The 20,792-nt window shown below is 44.6% G+C and overlaps 1 long non-coding RNA gene across 1 annotated transcript in view; it reads right to left on the reverse strand.

Moving 5' to 3' along the window:
* LOC144766724 (uncharacterized) overlaps positions 1–20,792 on the reverse strand; it is a 103,037-nt gene that overhangs the window by 54,256 nt on the left and 27,989 nt on the right. The window contains exon 2 of the long non-coding RNA XR_013597898.1: positions 7,005–7,145. This is a non-coding gene — a long non-coding RNA (uncharacterized LOC144766724). The remainder of the gene's footprint in view (positions 1–7,004; positions 7,146–20,792) is intronic.

The following is a 20,792-nucleotide window of genomic DNA, read 5'->3' on the forward strand; positions in this document are numbered from 1 at the left end:
CGTTATTCTCCATCCACCTTTGGGCCTGTTGGCTTATAGCTAGTTGTTCTGTGGTATCCCCTACCAGGCTGCGCAAAGTGCGTCGTCTGGGAGTGGGTGGCCTAGGTGGAGTTACATAAGGGATATAATCGTGGGCTACTGACCATGCATTCGCCATCATTCCTGTACTAGGGAAAGGTGTCAGATGATTGCCAACAGGGGAGGGTTAGTCGTGGCAGGAGTTGAAGGGGCAGACACGGAATAGATGGAAGGTGTGACAGGGAGAAAGGAAGGGTGTACTTGCATGGATACAGCGTTCTGAGTAGTCGGGGCGTCGGGAACAGATGGCGGGGGATTCGGGCAAACCGGGGTATGGGCAAGAGCAACAACTGGAGCAGTGGCAAGAGGCAATTGTACAGGGTCAATGGTCGGGTACAGGGCGGGGGTATAGGGCGAAGGGGTGCTCAACATAGAAGACATAAGAGGGTCATCTTCCTTGTCCCAGGCCTTTTCGGGACCCTTCTTTGTAATATAACATCCATCTATCTGCATTCGGTACAATCTGTCACATATTACTATATCTTCTTCTATTTTCTGAATATCATGCGTCTGGGCTTTCTGGATCACATTCATACGCATTATTTTAGCTTCATTCTTTTTGAGTTTGATTTCTTTCTGCTTGGACTCCTTCCACCAAACCCGAAAGGAATCAAACATTGCAGGTATAGCTTTTCTCTGAAACAATTTTTCTTCTAAATTATCTAGCACAGAAGTTTCAAAACTACCGTATATGGGCCATTGTAACTCGGCATTACCTTTCGTGTACTTATGCCAAAGTGAGCAAAACATAATCGGGCCTACACCATGTTTAGCATATACTTCAAGGTTAGGGGTCCCCAAAGGGGGAATCGGACAAGATTCCACCAATGCGGAGTCCTGCGAACAATAACAACAACACAATTTCCGGAACTTAATAAACCCAGGCATCTCTAGACGTGTTTCCTGGTTCCAAACGTCAAAGGGCAAAATTCAATTGTTACAGCCTAGAACTGTACTTACCCTTCGACTTCGGCTTTTGCAAAAGTCAAATCAAAATACCAAAAACAAAGATACCAATTCACCAAAGAAGTGGGCCACTACCACTCTTACCTGAGTATCAATCTTCCGTCGCACGGCAGGTGTCACAAGGATCTCGATCTCCAAAGACTAGGAACCAGAACTGGGGCGTCAGTCGGGTAGCCCTCTGGAGGGAGTAGTCACGCAATCGGAGACCTCGGGACCACAATGACAATTTTCAGCCAATGCAGTGGCGCGCCTCCTTTAGCGTTCGATTGCGGACTCTTCACGACCACCAGGTTCGATGACGACCACCGAAGACGCCCCGTGTTGGGCGCCAATTATAGAGCCGGCTTTTCAGAGATCCTCCCCCACTAGGAGAGTCGAAGCCAGTGGCGCAGGGAGACGCCTTAAATCTACGGGTCCTTCTTGCATCAATCATACATTACCAAAGAGACCAGGACAACCAGCCGTGGAGGGAAGCAAGTAATTTATTAGCTCGAGCTATGGACAGAGGTCCCAGAATGGTACAAAGACAATTCTACGGAGACTGCTGATTTACTCCACAGCATTACACATATTTATAGCGCTAGCCACGCCCATTTACACAATGCAAGTTCTGCTTTCAAGTTCTTCTTTTGTCATGTGCTTCGTCAGCCTCGCATGGTGTGATCGTGCCGGGGGACATCCATCCCTGTATACACAATGTCCTCAGCCTCGTGCTATCTTGCCCAACCAGCGTGATCAAGTGACATGGCTTCGTGCTACATTGCTCTATTTGGCGTGATCATGTGCCACGGCCTTGTGCTACCTTGCTTCATCCGGCGTTATCATGAGTCATCGGCCTTGTTTCCCCTTTCTCGTTGTGGTCACGGGCCAGTTGGTTCGTGACTGGCTGAGTCACCAACGATGCACAGGACGTGGCTAAGTCTTTTGACACCATTGGGGGTGGTGAAGCATACGGGCAGTTTCTGGGAATTGGTTTGAACACATAGGGGATCAAGGGTTTGAGCAAGATTCAACGGGTACGTGGAAGACGGGCCTTCGTTTAGTTGCCAAGAGCATGGCAACACAAAATGGCGTACCGAGGGTTTTTCGTTCACGGTTCAACAACAGGATGTTGAGCAGACGTTGAGACTTGAACCTGGTTCGCCAGCACTGATGTCAGCAGCTCTGGCCAGCACACCACATCCTTTCCCCACTTTCGTGGTTAGTAGTTGGTTCTGTTTTAGGCTGCGCTACCAGGAAAAATGGACTGGTGCAAGCTGCCTCCTGACGAGAGGCCTGGCACGTTTTACAAATTAACCACTGAGTAAAAGAGGTGCCAGATATATCACAATCTTTAATGTAAGCCCAGGCCACATCTTTTAGCACGTTTGGGACACAATGGCTCAGATTCACAAAATGTTTTTGCTACCACTTGCATGATGCAATGTGGCACAAACTACAATGATTATCAACTTTTGTGGCCAAAGAACATATAGCTACATAAGTTTATTAGCACAGCGCTAAAAACATTTTATACTGAAACCCTGTTAGTTTCTGTAAAATGGTTGTGTCAGGGATGGAGCAGGCAAGAGAACATTGTTTCTTTGCTCAAAGCCAGGTCTCTAAAGTAACATGGGTTGGTTTGTTTCTGGATCACAAAATCAATTGAAACTAGTTTAAAAAATGGTGTAACATGATGTAACACATCAACTCTGTTGGCTGTACAATAAAACACACATCTAACATTTTACACCTCTATCCTCTGTATGGATTTCTACATGTAGGGATTTTATCTGAAAGGTTACCTTGAGTAGTCATCGGATGCTAGACACTACTAGGTCACCTTTGCACACAGCAAGCCATTTTTAGCACCGACATCCCAATGTATTATTAGAAGAACTGCCCCATGGGAATCATTTAAAAGTGGCACCTTCTTCCATGTCTTAGAAGGAACACAGAGTTACTCAAGCTTATTCATCAGACCAAAATGAATTAAGAGTTGAAGTTATTACACTTAGCAGCCAGGAGGGAGGATTGTCTATGTTTCGACCCAGTGTGACTGTTGGGGTTTTTCAGGACATAGTGATCTGGATTGAATTCAAAACATTACAAGATGCAAAATATGTCAGTCCTGTGTTTCTTTACTTTGTAATTAATTTTGGTCCGAGGAATAAGTCTGAGTAACTCTGGGTTCCTTCTAAGACACTTACGAAGGTACCACATTTGAATCAGTCTCACTGGATTATTGTTATAATTATACCTATCTACCCATGTCCAATTGGATAGATACGGTTGTCCTTGTTATTTAAATACACACACAGCACTGCCAATGATGCTATCAGAGGGTTTCTAATGCTATATATGGTTCCACACAATTTGTTTGTCTTTTGCACAACTCAAGGAGCAATTATACAACATCGCTTTGCTTGAAAGATTGTAAATTTGAGCCAGTGTGTTTCCAACAAGTGCAAAGGTAATTTTTCGATGTTTCACATTTATCCTTTCCCAGTGAGGCAAAAGACATAAAACGTTTATTTTTTCAAGTCCTAGTTAGGAAGATTTTGTGCCTGCCTGAGTTGCTTAGTAATCAATTAAACAATTTAGAACCTGTTTGTAGAGGTTATTAGTGTCAAGCAATCACATTTATGCCGGTTGGCATCAATAGTGGAAACTCATGCGAGTAGCTTGGTAAACAAGCTATTTTTAGTTTGGTCAAAGCATTAAATAGTTAGGCAAGGATAAAAATAAGACCCATGACGTACAACATTTCAATCAGTAGCTAAAACTGGCCAACAGTGCTCTCCTTTGTGGCCAAGATGAGCAGTGAAGTTATAGGTTTCTAGTTCATTAACGATTTACTAGAACTGAAACTTTGTGTATTTGCACTTGGCAGCACATTGTTCTGAATTGCAGTGATCTGAATGTTGAAAGATGACAGTTTATCTTAAAATGCAATTTCGACAGTCTTCTGAATTATTTGCCTATTTATTAAAGTGGGGTAAGATGGCCTTAATAAAAACGCTGATGCTAAATATTTGTTAACTGTGTTTATTTGCCTTCATAGAACTGTGCCTCACCTGACCTTTTCAGAGCACTGCCGTAGCCTAGATGTGTTAAGAGGACGCTGAGACGAAGACAGTTAGTTTGACAGCAAAAAGGAGTCTAGGTGATTTCAGGTCATGCCAGACTACAAGAGATTTTAGCCTTTTAATCAAATCAGCTTCATGATGCGTGGGCTTGGTAACAGAGGTCTAAAGAGTTGTCTTACTTCTTTGTTGAAAGGTCTTCCCCAGAACACGTGCGTCTTTCTTTCCAGTGGATGCATCTGTTGTGGGATGTTCACTTTAGTATATTTGGCTTGTATTTCTGAAGATCTTTGTGAGGTAGTCATCTGTGCAGCAATACCCGGTGTTGCGTGCACCTATCAGTGGGTGTTGGATTCCACACACCGCATAATCACTAGACTTTGCAATTATATTGCCTTATTGCTGTACTCTGTTAATTTAAGCTAATAGGTGTGCTGGGTTGTAGTATTATTTTTTGTATTTTCAGATGCTTTGCTTGTAGTCCATTATATATACTGTTGTCGTTTTTTATGAAGATGATAACAACTGCAAGGAGGGGAGAAAATCATAGAGACCAAGCCAATTCAACAGAAGCATGATGTCAAGGAGAAGACATGGAGGGTAGAATATGCTTTTGGTGACAGTATTAACTTGAACTTTGAGGTCTTTTACCAATTGTTTATTTATTTAGTGCGTTTTATATAGGGCGGGCAAGACCCTGGGGTATCAGAGCGCTTTACAGGCAAAGATACAAGCAAAAGAACAATAGACAGTAGTCAAAGTCAAGTTGGGGAGCATAGGTTATACTTAAAAGCCTCAGCGGGGTTCAGGATTATAGTAGTTTGTGGAAGGGAAAATAGGATAAAGGCGGAAAGGAGTTGTGTGGTGGGTTAGGTGTTGTAATCCGTGGGGTGGAAGTGACAGTTGAGGAGAAAATTCTTTAATTGTCTTTTGATCCTCAAAAAGGTGGGGTTGGTCCTGATATGCACTGGGAGGGAGTTTTCAAATATGCCTTACTATACAGGGGTTGTGCGAGGGAAGTGGCTTTCTTATATGGTGGGGTTGTGAGACCTCACTGTATAATAAAACTCATTACCTGTACTGGACCAGTTAGATTAATTTGTACAATCTTAGCTCAACCCTGGGTAGCTGTGGCTCTGAATAGTCAGGCTTTATGAAAGGAACATATGTAAAGCATTAAGAAGTACCAAACAGAAGAATAAGATTTAAACAGGGCACTATAATAACATATACAAATGAGACACCAAGTTATAAAAAATAATGGGTGAACCTTGATAGACTTCAATAGAGTGGTGCTAATGGAAGAGATACATGATGCGGAAGAGGTTGGAGGATGCTGAAGATGTGGGTCTAGTCAGGGGGCAGTGAGTGTCTTCTTGAGGATACTCCTCGGTCCACAAACATTTTGGGGAGACTTTGGCCACAGGGGTCAATGTCACCTGAAGTCTGATTGAGGTCCGCATTGAAAGCCGGCTAGGGATTACAGAGCAGAACCTGAACCAACTCTGGACCCATATGGACAATGCCCTGTTTTAATTTTTTTTGGGTGGGAGGGACTTGTGGGTGGAGAGGGTGGGAAGGAAGTTGGGGCTGTTTTTTTTTATCTTGGACTTTTTGGGAAATTGGTTGGGCATGGGTCAATTTGTTTGGGGAGAGGTGTGGGCATGTTGTGGGTTAATAGGGTGGTTTTTTTTTGTAAAAAAAATAAAGGGGAAAACCATTTTCCACAATTTATACCTGAAGTAGTTTGTGTTTTACTTTTATTTTGCACTTCTGCCTTTTTGAGCAGCCTGTTTTTTAAATCGTTTTATAAAAGTGTATACTGGTTAGTTATAGTTACTACCCTCTGTAACCATCTTTACCATTAGGGGGATGCTGCCTTGACCTATATTGCTTACAACACCATAGATATATGATTACTTATCTGCAGCAGAAGCTAATTGCTTACTTACTAACTTAACTAGTTCGCTTCATTCCATAGTTCTCTTACTTGACTATGGATGAAGCAATAACAGGGAAGGCATCACAACTTCACAAGCGATGTCCCACTCCCACCCAGGTAAGCTCCAACTGTAGGATTATTCGGAAGGATTATCGATCACAGGCAACTAAGTTGAAAAAAAACCCACTGAGTTAGTATGTTATATATTATATCATAACTTTACAAAGAATTGAGACCAAACATCCACATAACACAACAAAGAAAACCTGATAGTGATAATATAGCAAAAAATAGCAATATTAACTTCTTCTGAGCAATGGGGAGCTAGTATTTAATTAAAACTAAAGTAACAAACTCTTTTTCTCCTGAAACACAGACTCAAAGTCTGGAGTGGACAAGGTTAATTGTTTATGCAACACAAGCCCTGAATGATGATGCTAACAAATGATGTTCTTCAATATCTAAAATATGGATCCCTTTTATGTGTGGGTGGGTAAATAGGGCCAGTGTGGGATATTGGTTAGGTGATAGAAGGTACTTAAATGAGTTGGTGTCACTTTCACCACATGCATCCCAACAAGTATGTGATCCATTTATGGTGTAAATTAAGTCACACCTCAATAAATCACACAGCCTGAGGGAAGGGGGTTAGGGGTTTGATGAATGGATGGGAAAGGGTATTTGGGGAAAGGTCTGACAAAGACAAACATTACACAAGGACAATATTCATCTGGGCAATGAGCAGCACATCATCATCATTAATCTGTTATGGAAGGAAATGAAGGAATGAGTATGACACAGTACAGGTAAATGCTTTGCAAACAGTCCATCTGTCCCAGATACCCAAGTTATCAGATATCTAAATGTTTTGTCTTGTAGATTTGAAAAAATCAAACAATGAAGGAATGAACCCACCCAGTTCTAAAATATAATTGTTGAAAGAAAAATTGTACCATATTGCCAAATTGGGTGGTGCATCTGCATTCTCCTAGGAAAGACCTTCACTCTTGGGTGCCTGTCTAGACTGGTCCAGTAGGTAAGCAGGAGTGTCGAGCTCAGCCTTTGCCTTTCATTCATGCAGAAGACAAGAAGACCTGTGGATTGTAAAACAGAAACTGTATTGTAGAGTCAAGGAGAAGGGCAGAAGAAAGGTTACCTTCACGAGGAGAGTACAGAGAAGACTAAGAGGCAGAGAAAAAACAAGGGGCTCAGAGTTTCACTTTTGCCACCAATGCAACCCACACACTCAGCAGCATTTCCCAAATTAACACATCTCTCTCCATTCCACATAGCTGAGTACTAGACCTCAGAGTTATGGTTTCCCTTTGAAGTCAATAACTTCCTTCTGCTAGCTGTTGATGAGGCATTCCCACCCTGAGTCCTTTCATCCTCCTCCTGACTTCGAGTAACTCTGTCTTAGTCCCGACCAGAGCAAGATTGACATGCAGTACACTGCTGTTGAAGAACTAGTAGAGAAACAGAATTGCAGTATTTTGTATAGGTTTGTGTTTGTTAACTAAAGTGACTGGCCTGGTCTCTGAAGAACCAGAACAAAGGAGAGGAACCAGCAAGTAAACCTGACAAAGTGTGAAAGGGCCAAATACCAACAGGAGAAACTGACCACCCATCAGGCCTCAAACGCTGAAAATCATTGCAATCAAGTTTACACATTGGTTGAACACTCTCCCTCACTGTCTGTCACCATATGAATCATCAATCATCACTCACAATTACTCAACAATATATATCACTCATTGGTGAAATAGTTAACTGTTTCCATCCAAGCACGGTGGTAGGTACGCAATTGAATCTCCTCTTTGATGCAAGTAACACCTTGGAATTTGGCAGTCTTGTAAATCAAATGATCTTCTGGGGCAGCCCTTCCAAGAGATGAAAAAAATAAGGATAGGTGTGGAACGTACAGGTACATTTTGACTCAGCAAGTTTGTAAAGGCCAATCACCTTCAGGAAAAATAATCACAAATCAGGCACCAAACATTGAAATTAATTGAAATCAAGTTTTCTATTAATTTAACATCCTCCCTCACTGTCTCCCACCACATAAATCATCAATCATCACTAGTTGTAGTTACCTCTTCCAATTCAATCACAGGTAGGTTAGGTAGTAGGTATATAATTGTATCTTTTATGCAGGCAACACATTTGGTATTATTACTCTTGTATATCAACTATCTTCTGGAGAAACCCTACTAAGTGATGCAAAAAAGAATAGGCCTGCGAGGGAGGCAGACGTTGTCTCCAATTTCCTAAAGGAATTGTGATGGCTTCTCCACTGCACACTGGTCCATCTGCAATTCTGCCATATATGTGACTAAAAAAAGGTGGGGCAGCATTAATCTGACACCAGCATAATGTTCCACTAGCTACTTTTTTTGCAAAGAAAGAAGTCTCAATGAGAAATAATTAATAAGTTCTATGGTGGCACTGGCATACTCAGTCTGGGAAGTAGAGTTCAACTTCAAACTCAGGTGGTTCACCCAGATGTTGGTCAGCTAACACACTTGAATCTGACAAATCCTCCTCCTGTGCTGTTTCAGGAATGGTGTAATTGTGCGGTATGAAATGTCAGTCAATTTTGATCATGGTCAATCTCTCAACATTTTGAGGTGAGAGACTGGTCCTTCTCACTGTAAAAAATGTGCCAGCTTCACTGAACACATGCTTACCAGACACACTGACTACAGGACAAGCCAGATATTTTATTGCTAGCCTGCTGAGCTCTGGCCATTGGTTGATCTTCCCATAACAATACATCAATGGGTTTTGATCCACATAGTCCAATTTTGGATCCTCCAGATACTCCTGGAATATCCTCTGAAAGGTAATTGGTGCTGCCACATGCTCGTCATCTTTTGCCATCACCTCTGCACTGGACTTAAGCCTTACCATTTGATACCAATCCAATACAGAAGTTGCGTCTGATCCTTCTTTTGCTGTTGCTTTCAGTGTTTTGGTTGCTGGCATAGGCTGCTGCAAGACAAGACCAACCTCTCTAGAAGAACTGCAGAGTTCTTCCAGGTGTCCGGCTTGTTCAACAATCCATTTTTTATATTTTTAAACATCCCCTTCAGAAAAAGGAATGAAAGTGGGCAGAATTGTTTTGTATTGTTGATCAAGTAGTGAGGCAAAGATGAACTCTTTGGATGAGATAATATCCTGTTGCAGCCTTATATTGTAAGCCACGGGAAATATTAAGCTCTCAACCCTGGCATTCACTTCAGTTTGTCGTTCACATCTGCAAATACAAACCCTTTAGACACCTTCTTTATCCGACCCTATAGCAGATGCAACAACAGGATAGCTTGGCCCATCGTACTATCCTCCTTGCAACTTCCCATATGAAAACCTCAAAAGGGAGTAGCATGTGTGTCAGGCATTTAACTAGAACCCACTTGTCTGCTTCCAAGGCCATATCTTTCCCAATTGCACCCCCTCATAGTCATTGATCTGTTAGTACTGTTCAAACAGACATTACAGCATGTAATAGGTTGAGTTCCAACGTTTTGGAACCTCCGGTATCAGCGCTGTAACTGGTACTTTATAAGCATGCTGCATAATCCACAACCGCTTCCGGGCTTTAAAAGAATCGCTGAAGTGAGTGCAGAGTCCACTGCAGGTGATCCATATGTTGCTGCCTGACTGTACACCTCAAGTGGGAGTATGGGACTCCCTGTCATCCCCAAGGCTGTAAGTGAGGCCTCTATTGGTTATTCTTTTTAAGCGCAGAGGTGTCCTTGGGTTGGGAACAGAAGTCTGATCCATGGGCAGAATGGCCTCATCACCTTGTTGGAGTTGGTGCTCTTGTCTGCGTACTGGGATGCATCTGTGTGCAAACTAAGGTAAGGAGTCTAGCAGATGGGGTCCACAGATGAGGAGAAGGGTTCCCCATGGGTCAGAGCAGTGGCTCAGAAGAGTGTTGGCCGCGGGATCTAACTAGATTCAGAAGGACATAGAACTGCCAAGGACACTGCAGGAGAAGAAGGCAATTGTCCACATTCTATCACATTAGTAGGGATTCACATCTTCTATAAGTACCCATCTCCCCCATCGGTTTTTGAGCTTTCTCCTTATTATAACATCTCTGCGTTTCGCTAGTATTACCACTCCTCTGTTTTTAGCCCCTTGCTTAGAATATGCTAATACGGAGAATCCCAGTTGTTCTAATAGAGGACCTTGTTCTCCCTCTATATGGTTTTCCTGTAGGCAGACCAAGTCCGCATTTAAAGATCTTAACCATGTTGCAACCCGCTGCCTTTTGGTGCGATCATTTAGGCCACAAACATTGACCGTAACTATATGTATACTCATTAATGCACATCAAGTAAGTATCCCATCAGGCTCAGATCAGTAACAAACAGTATTTTGTCATTTCTCCCTTGTTGCAATGCATTCACCCAGTCAAACACCCCAGCTTTCTCAGTGCTTCCCTGCATGTAGTAACCCAACCTAAAAAAAATATGCCTTGTACCTCACCCCCTCCCCCCTCCCAGCCCCCCCTTACAGGCAAATAGGTCAGTCCTGACCTATGCGTGACAGCTGTAGCCCCAAGTGCCACCCGCCCCTCCTACCCCTGCTCCTATTAAAGCCTTCACGTGCCTCTGTAATGTACACTGCTAAGTGCTACCGCTGCCAGTTTTATCCAAACTTTAGCCATATCCTTTTCCTAATATTACACCTTGTTACTTCGGATGCCTCAGGGCCACCGTCATGGACTTTGAGCCTCCTTTCCTTCTTTTCATCTCATCCAGATACGCCTGAGCTTTAATTTCTGAGAAGAAGATCTTAATCTGCCCGCTATCTATGACTTTGAGGCGGCATGGAAACATTAGATAGGCCTCACAGCCCATATTTTGAAAAGGGGTTATCATTTGCCTCATGCGCCACCTTCTTTCCATTGTCGCATGACAGAAATCTGGGCGGGCAAAGAACATCGTGCCATTATAGGACCGCCTGGCCTCAGGTTTAGCTTTATCCATAATTTCCTGCCTTATTAGAAAATGTCCTACATATATCAGAATCACCCTTGGTTTATCAGTTGCTGGTCCTTTTCTTTGCACCATAGGAAACCTATGAGATCTTTGTATCTCATTCTCCCAATTCCAGGCAGACAACTCTGGGAAAGCCCCCTTAAGTAAACTAACAACAAATGCCCGCACATCCTGCCCCTCTTTCCCTTCCGTGACCCCCAATAGTCTGACATTGTTTCTCCGCTGTCGATTTTCATAGTCCTCAAGTTTCCAATGCACATCCTACGCCATCTTTTCCTGCTCGTTTTTAAACTGATTCCACTTCCCAACATCCTCCTCGAGTCTCTCAGTTCTTGCTTCCACCTCAGTGACCATAGCTGCCATATCTGCATAGAGTTTGTTCACCTTGCGTAGTGAACCCTGTATTTTTAAGCCAATGAGGAGTGGGTCACTTTAGGCTGCATATATGGCTCGACGGAAGATGATCTGGATATTCTGGACTTTTTGGATCTGGAGCTAGCCACCTGGTCCCCCACTGTCATTCTGGTCGAGGATTTTAATATTAATGGGGCAGGAGGACTGGGAATGGCCTTTGGCGGGGGGTACTAGGGTAGGAAAAAGAGAGTCTGGCAGTCATTATATAATCTCACAAGGAATAATGCGCTAGTGGATGTATGGGGGCCCTAAAGCCTGCCGAGCAGGGATTTACCTATCACTCGGCTCAGAGCCGATTATGATGGCGACGGACCTGAGTCCGTCCGCCACCATAGTGTAGGAGGGAACCTCTGCATGGCGTGCGGAGTTCCCTCCTGTGCAATTAGGATGTGACCGCCACCCTGGCGGTCACATCCTCTATATTTACCATTGCGGCGGGTGCGGCTTCAAGCTGCATCCGCCGCAATGGTATAAATGCATAGATTGCGTTAGTATGCAAAAAGCGGCCGGCACCGTGCGGTGCCTGCCGATTTCTGTATACAAATGCAGGGGGTACCATAGGTACCCCCCATGTGCACCCCCCACCCCCCCTTCACCCAGGGGTCCCGCAACGGGCCACCGAAGTGTAGGTCCGTATGCTTTTCCACGGCAGAAAAGCCGCCGTGGAAAAGCATACTTCCTATTCCATCATAATATGGCTGGCGGTGTCTTATAGACACCGCCAGCCATGTTATTGCTTTTCCGCCGCGGTCAGAAGGCGACCGCGGCAGAAAAGCTGCAGACTGAAAAACGATCCCCCAGCCTACCTAATCTGGCGGGGGGTCTTTTTCAGTCCGCAGCGGTTTTCCCGCATCCTCCGGGCCAGCGGTGGCTTCCGCCAGCCCGGAGGATGCGGGAAAACCGCCATCATAATCGGGCCCAAAGTCTGTGCCACACTAGATTATTTTTTTGTTTCAAATTCCTTACAATCCAAAGTTAAAATTGAGAGACTTCCTCGTATAATCTCCGACCACAACCCCTTGATTTTAACGTTAAATGTTGGTGTGATTACGGGTCCGGCTCGCGTCTGGACATTCGAGAGAGGGTTGTTAAAAGATGATGCTTATATTACGCATATGAATATCTGGATTAGGAGCTTTTTGGACATTAATAGAGGTAGTACGGCAACTGGGAATATGTGGGACTCCTTTAAGGCGGCCGTACGAGGGGAGACGATAAGCTTTAGCGTAGCGAGCCGAAGGAGGGATAGACAAAGGGAGGCAGAGCTCGTCCAAGTGGTGGCAGAGGCAGAGGAGGACTAACTCAGAATGTGGTTATTGATTAGAATAGCGAAAGCAAAGATGGAGGCGGAGGAGAGTATAGCTAACAAGGCGGCTAAAACATGTCTAGCGAATAGAGAAAGGGGTTATGAATTCAATGAAACTGTTGGCCGCACCCTTGGTATTCGCACAAGGCAGAATGTGTCCACGGGACAAGTAAGGGAGATTCTCTGGTCAGTATTAATCAGCATGGGTTTATACCAGGGAGGGGTACCACTCAGCATACCCGAAAGGTCATTACTTTATTTGATGTTGCAGAGGTTGCAGGAGACCTGCTCGCAGTGATGTTATTAGATGCTGAAAAAGCTTTCCATCGGGTCTCCTGGGACTTTCTTTTTTCGTTTATTTTGAGAAGGGTGGGATTTGTGGGGCCTGGTGAAAGCTCTACAGGTACTATATGCAGAACCATCTGCTTGTATAAGAGTAAATGCAGGGTACATGCTACCATTACAGATAAAGAGGGGTACACGACAGGGGTGCCCCTGCTCCCCGCTCCTGTTCGCCATCTACATGGACCCATATATAAGGCGTATAGATCTAAATGATAACACCTGCCCAGTAGAGACTTACAGGGGCCAATGCAAAATTCTGGCCTACGCCGACGACGTGGCAATTGTCACACCCAAACCCACAGAAGCTATAGCCTTGGTTGAGGCAGAGGCGCAACAATTTGGCGAAGTGTCTGGCTATGTACTCAATACTGCAAAAACACAAATTATTAAAAACAGCAAGGTGGATTGCACAGATCACCGGGTGGTGCAAAGTGGAGTATATTTAGGGGTAACAATAACGCCAGACTTAGATAACCTTGTGGAGTTAAACATATCACCGATAATAAATAAAGCCAAGAAGGACTTAGACAGGCTACATAATATACATTTCTCGATAGTAGACCGATCCACTATAGTCGAAATGATCTTTCTCCTGAAGTTTCTGTATTTATTCAGGGCCATACCTTTACTGTTTGAAGCCAAGTGGTTTAAGGCTCTTGAGCACATGGTAAACCGATTTGTGTGGACACATTGAAAGACTCGAAGGGCGCTCAGATATATGGCACTGCCGAGCGAGGGGGGTGGGCCCTACCTGATCTAAAACTATATTACTGGGCAGCATCCCTCCAATACATGGCAGGCTTACTTGGAGGGGCAGAGAGCGAAGGACATGATGAGTTCAGAACTTTGGCAATCTATTCACTAGTACTAGGAGATCAAGCTGAGAACCTCTTACTAAAGTTTACATAGTATAGCTACTTCAAGAGAACTAAATTTAAAATGGTTATGGCCACCCATAAGATCTGGACTTCCTTTGCGAAATGGCCTAGGCAGGTATAATGCTTACACCAGATTGAGTAATAATCCTAATCCTAATTTCCGTGGAGATATATTTTCAGGAGTAGTATTCTCTGAATGGGGAAATCATGGGATTAGCAAAATGGGTGATCTGATAGGACCGCAGGGGGTGATGCAGTTTAACAGTTTACAGGCAATATACGGACTAGACGCAACCCATTTCTTTAAGTATCTGCAAATCAGAAGCTTTATCCTGACACAAACTGGAGGGCCGGCGGGATTCGCAATGAATTCCATTTTGGATACTATACAGGCCGGTACAGACTGTACAAGTAAAAGATTTTATTTCGAATTACTAGAGCACCAAGCAGATGATTTGGAAAAATATGAAGGTAAATGGATGCAGAAGCTGGGCGTAGAGAAGGAAAATTTCCGTAGATCACTGAAACTAGGGCAGAAACTACTGTGTTCAGCATCGCTCCAGGCACAACATTTTAAGACACTGTACTTTCTGTATTATACCCCATCCAGGATGGCACAATGGGGAGGGGTAGCTGGCATTACGTGTCCAAGATGTGATAGCACTGAGGCTGACTTAGCCCATATGTTTGCTACTTGTACCCATTTAAAAATGACCCAGGAGGAAATTGAAGTATTTCTTAAAAGATCACTAAGGATAGAAATCATCTTAACACCTTCAGTTGTACTCCTCGGAATAGAGGACAATGCTAGCCAGACCAACCATGAGTATTTCATCTTTGTGGCTATGGCTGTCTTAAGGCTGCGCATTGCTACAGCATGGCTGGATCGTCTACCACCTACGTTCCACCAATGGCTAATGATACTACGGGACCGTATACAGAGGTGGAAGGAGAGAGATCCGGGGTAGGATAGAAAACAAAGGGATCTAGGAACTAATACATTTTTTTTCCTTGTTTTGCCTTTACCTGTATTTTTGTTCTTTGTTCATATCTTTGTATGATTTGTGACAATCCTTGCATGTTAAACTGTACTGAATTTTCTTATGTGCTCTGTACAACAAAAATGGGGGGGGGGGACTCGAATAAAAATATTTTTTTTTAAAGTAGAGAATCACATCAAATCCACCCAGATTATTTTCTTTTTGATCACTTGGTTTTTGATCTTTTTTACCGTGGGTGAGCCTGGCAACCAGTGACTTATGCACGGTAAACTCACAGTAAATGGATTGCGCATGTTTACCGGCAGTGTCCACTTTTAAAGATAACGCTTGTGATGTGCAGCAAGAGTAAGGGGCACTTGACTGATTTCACATGAACACACATGCACAAGTGTATAGACACATTTCAGGGATGTGTGTGGGAGACTGCTATTGTGTGCAGCCCAGTAACCGTGCACAGGAAACCTGGCACAGAGGGAACTCTGCAAGATTGCATAATGGCCTGGGGTAGGTTTTATAATGTTACTGTACACTCATAGGGAAAGTCAGTGTGGATTACTGTTCTGTCTACAGTGATACCATTATACACCTATGGGAAAAACTGCCATAGAGTGCAGCTTCACTTCCCATGTGGCATACAGAGTCCAGTGACTTATGAAACTGGGGTAGAATCTGTACCAGAAGCAAATATGACAGTTCCAAAATGATATCTGTGCATATCTGTGCAGTTTATGAGTTGTCCTGGATTGTCAAAATTCTCTAGCTTAGCTCAGGATCAGAGGCCAGGCCTTTTCTCACCTTGCTGTGCCAAATTAATTACAATTCTTCCCAGAAGCAGGATCAAAGGCCTCCCACACAAATGGAGTAATCAACAGTTTTTCACTCAACTCCGGAGGACTAAAGGGATGTAGATAAAGTATCTGCATCAATCAATCAGCTGTCACCCTGTATAATGAATGGGCTAGCACAAAGCCCACTGAACAAAGGAGGAATCAGTGATCTCTGGCGCCAACACAGGAGGGGCTCCCGTTGAAGTTTAGGGGGAAAGGTCTTGGCAGTGACATCAGGAAGGAGTGGAGCTGAGGCCCACAGAGCAGATGTGACTAGTAACTCCTGGGCGCCGCAATTTTGAATTGTTCTAGCTTGCTCCGCACTACAGTTGAGGCAAGGGCAGAGAGGTGATGTGGCACCCCACCATAGGCCAGAGTATCCTGCTTCTGGAACCTTCCATCCCCACTTAAAAGGTATTGCACAAGGGTGAGAGCTATCTCTTGGTTGTGATTTTCTGCTGTATATTTGGGACTGGAAATAGCAGCTGTGGACAAGTGGAATGAGGAAGCCACTGATGTCCATCTTGACTAAGGACTCTGACTATAGTTACTCCCAGGCTAGTTGTTCTCTCCCTCCCCAGGACTGCCGAGGCTGGTTGCCTTATCCCTAAGGGCTAGTTGGGAGAAAGACTAGATCAGCGTTAAGAAAGAGAGAAGCTCCAGAGGAGAAAAAGAAGAAAGGCTCGCACAGGGAGCCAGTGGAACCAGCTCCCTGCACAGTCTGTCACCTGAAAGGCCAGGATGCCACAGGAAAGTGCTCGAGATGGCTACCGCTCACCACCAGGATCAGAATAAACTCTAAGAGGGAGCAAAATGGCACAATAGGGCCAAAGATATCCTCTGCTGAAGGATATGACCTTTGATCCCCCAACAACACAATCAGAGGGCATACAGCTTCTCTGCAGCATTCCTCATTACCTGCAGGGTGGGCCAGGGAGTCACCACATGGAGTCCATTTATTTATTTCATGCCAGAAGGGTGCCTGCATGGGGCCCCCTCCCCAGTGACCAGAGGGCCTGGGGACCCCAACCCCCAGGCCAGTTTAAAGATGGGGACCCAGGACCCCAACTCCTGGCCTCAATGGCAGAGGATAATGGGGGAATTCCATTGCTCTTCCCCTAGAGAGAAGAGAAGGGAGTCAGAATTCCCTTCCAGTGCCCCTGCAGTAATGAGAGGAGCAGGGGAGTGCTGTCCTGCTCCCTAGGCCTATGTCTGAGGGAAGGATGCGGCTGCCACAGTATCCAGTGTCCTGCCTGCAGGAGTGGGCAGGAAAGAAAAGCAGCCAGCTCCTGTGGGCAGCGGAAGAAGTGCTGCCCATGTGGGGAGCCGCTGGGATAGCCCGGGGCAGGCTGGAGGCATGGGGTGCCCAGGTTGGAGCATGCACCCCCAAGCAAAAAGAAAAAGCAGTGCAACACAAGACTGCCTAACAACAATGAAAAAGGAGAAAGACAGTGACTCTCTACGGAGTTGCGGGACAGCCACTCATCAAATATGCACACTCCCGATGGGGCGCCCCAAAATGCCCTACTGGGCTTGAGCTAAAAAATTTAGACACTTTTGAAATGCACTAGCCCTATGTTTGTAAGCGCTTCAAAAGAAGAATCAACCCAGGATTTTCCTTAGTTTATCAAGCATTCCCCAGGTTGGAGCTGGAGCTCTGCAGTTGGGGGTGCAGCAACATATAGGAGCCATGTCTATGGTTATAGTTATTGTTCTCTGAAGGTGTCTAAAGAAAGATACATGTTGCACAGTGCCTCCCAGGGACTAGATTAATGGTTGCACATTTGTGATCAACAAATGATGGTCTCTATTGGCTGTTTTTTTTTTATTGTGTTTTCATTATTGGAAAGTCTATAAAAAACACACAGACACATGTTATGATCATTATTAAATGCTTTATTGAAATAACAATGTTGACAGTGATTACTGATCAAAGTGCATATGCTGTATTAACACTAATACGTGCATTTACACATGGTTATTATTGATTGTCACATTTTATACCTAAAATGATGATGTTTTTGACATATGATTTGTTGAGCTTTTACTTCTGACCAAGACAATGGACTTACTTGATGTTTTTATATGACCCTTTAAGGGGTCAAAAGTGTTTATGCAATGTCATCAAAGTTATTTGCACCAGCTTTACGCATATTTGTAAATTGCTGCATAATATTTGGTAGAGTGGCTGTAAGAAATGTACTTTTCCCTTTTCCAAAGAATAAACACAGACTGGACATTTATTCATTGAGTATTATTATTCTGTGCCAGCAAAAGGTGATTACTAGCCCACACCACCTCCCATGAGTAGGGTTTGGACTGCTCTGCTCCACTACCCTGATAGAGTCAAGCACTATAATGGAGCATTTAGTTCTGAGATGAGGGCAAATGTGGACCCATTACTTGTGCAACTAATGGCCCATTGCCTCATATGTACCCTAGATTTAGGCTGGAGGGGGGTCATCTTGGACCTGCCCCTTTCTGCAGGCAACCCCAGATTTTTACCTGTTTCTGCCTTCTTTTGCTGAACCAGATTCTGTTGACTTTTAGAACTCTGTGGGCATTTTCCTTACTAAATAGTGGTAAGGCGCATATGATCTCTACTTTAAACATAATAAAATTGGTCTACACCTAAAAGGTACATATAGTTTACTTTTAAATCCCTAGTCAATAGTACTACATGTACTTAGGACTTGTAAATTAAATGCTATGAGTCAACAGCAGCACACATTGTGCCACCAACTAAAATAGCATTGTAAAACATGTCTCAGGCCTTCCACTGCATCCTGTGGGGCAGTTTTAAACTGTTAATTTGACTTGGCAAAATAAACCTTTTTCCAAGTCTAAAACCTACTTTTTAATATTTATAAATCATCCCTAAATTAGGACCTCAAAACATATAGGGGAAGGTGCAAGGTATTTAAAAAGTTGAAGACGTGTTTAAGTTGTAAATGTCCTGACAGTGAAATACTCCTCAAGTAATTTTCACTATCCCAAGGCCTATCTCTCCCATAGGCTAAGACTGGATTAGCTTATTACATTAAATGAATGCTAACTTCAGATTGGGACCAGAAAGAAAAATGAAGTTAATGTTCATATGAATTGTAATTTAAAATCGAGTTTAATGGTAAAGTCGAATTTTAGATTATAATTTTTAAAATGCTACTGTAAGAAAGTTAACGTTTCTGACCCAAAGTTTCTGAGGAGTTTCTGGGAGTTTCCAGCTGCCTAGGCCTGACTATAGTTCCCCATCAAGAATGTGTATTGGTCCCAGATCATGAAAAATGGGACCTCGGTGTAGTTGGGAGAGGGTCCTCCTGGCAGAATGGCTTGGGAGGAGCTGTACCCTGCCTTGAATGCATTTCAAAGAACCTTGATCACAAAACACATAAATGATACCAGGCCTTCTATGGCCTTTTCCCACCCTAGACAGTTTGGAGCCCAACGCAGGGGAAAGGGAAGTAGTGACCAGAACCAGTTTTGGGGCTAGTCAGGGATTTCCCCCACACAAAGCCTGGTAACATGTATAAAAAGCAAATCCTCAGAACTACTCATCCGAACACTTCTGGACCTGTGGAAGAATCAGCATAAGAACTGCCCTACTGCCTGATGGCTATAATGCTCAGTGGTTCTCTAGCGTAGATGAGACAAGATGTAGCAAGATGTAGCCGAGGAGGAGGAGCCTGCAGACTTGCGCGGCTGACCAGGAGTTTCTGAGAGCGCCGGGCCGCTTCCCAGTTTCCTCGCTCAACCCAAAGGCTTGAAGCCTGCAGTCTGCCTTGCCATCCTTGCTGCCGGTAAGGCCCGGCCCTGCGCTGTGCTGCATAGATCTGTGCGGTGCTGCTTGGCGCAGCATGGCGGCACGTGCAGAGTTGTGTGTTTTGCTCCCTTCCGCGAGTGCAATAGCCAGACAGCCAGCCAACAGCAGGACCTGCATATGCGGGTGAGCACCAGCTGCTCCCTCATTTGCCCTTTTAGCACACCAGCCAGTCGGGGGTAGCACTGCGTTTCCTGTCCCGTTGCCCGTTGCCGGTGCAGCCCCCACAGCGGACATCACTGCCAGCAGAGAATAGCGCACAGTGGGTCTAAGTGGGATTGTGCAGGGCTGAACTTGCTGAGGGATACTGAGGGATATTGAAGGGGCACCGAGGGCTCTAAGCACACTGAGCAGACCTGCAGCTTCTGACCAACAGCGTCTAAACAGCATCCAACAGTGTCCAACAGAGAGCAACTGTGAGTCAATGAGCCAAAGGAGGCCGGGAGAGCGGGAGAGAGGGAGTGCTGGAAGTGCTGGAAGGGGTCTTGGGTCCTGGGATCTGAGACCTGGAACTAGGACTGGAACTGGAGGAGACTCCAGCAAGAGGTGAATAAGAAGTGAGTAAGGGAAGAGAGAGCGGCCATCACTAACAGCGGCCGCTGAGTGTGAGCCCTGCAAGACTGAGGAAGCGGCCCAACCAAGTTGAGAGCGGCTTGAGGCTTGCGGTCAGCCAGCGTGCCCTGCTCTCTGCTCCGACCCCCTAGCCTTCATTTTCCGTTGGTGTCTTGATTAAGCATCGATAATATTAGACAACAAGGTGGCACCATGAGGACCGGCAGAGTATGGCAACCACTCCTAGGGCTTAAACTCAAATAAAAAAGGAGAAAAACCGACCTTAAGGAAGTCTTTCAATTAGGGATGGCCCATGAAAAAGACCATGACAAGACAAGTACAGGTACAACTGATCTCACAAAACCTAGTAGGGGCGCTCCCAAAAGCCTAACTGCGGAGAGGAGTGGCATGTGTAAAGCCTATGGTTCAGCGACAATCAATATTCAAACCACAACTGACTGTACACCACCACCTAGGGGTCAAGAATCAGAAGATCTTATAACCTTCGAAGGGATGCCCCAGAGGAAAAAAGTTATGTACTTATCAATCTAAGATCTATACAAAAGGTTCCTTTCTGAAAGACCCTGGAATA

Source organism: Lissotriton helveticus, chromosome 7 (genome assembly GCF_964261635.1).
Source record: "Lissotriton helveticus chromosome 7, aLisHel1.1, whole genome shotgun sequence".
NCBI classification, from domain to species: Eukaryota; Metazoa; Chordata; class Amphibia; order Caudata; family Salamandridae; genus Lissotriton; species Lissotriton helveticus.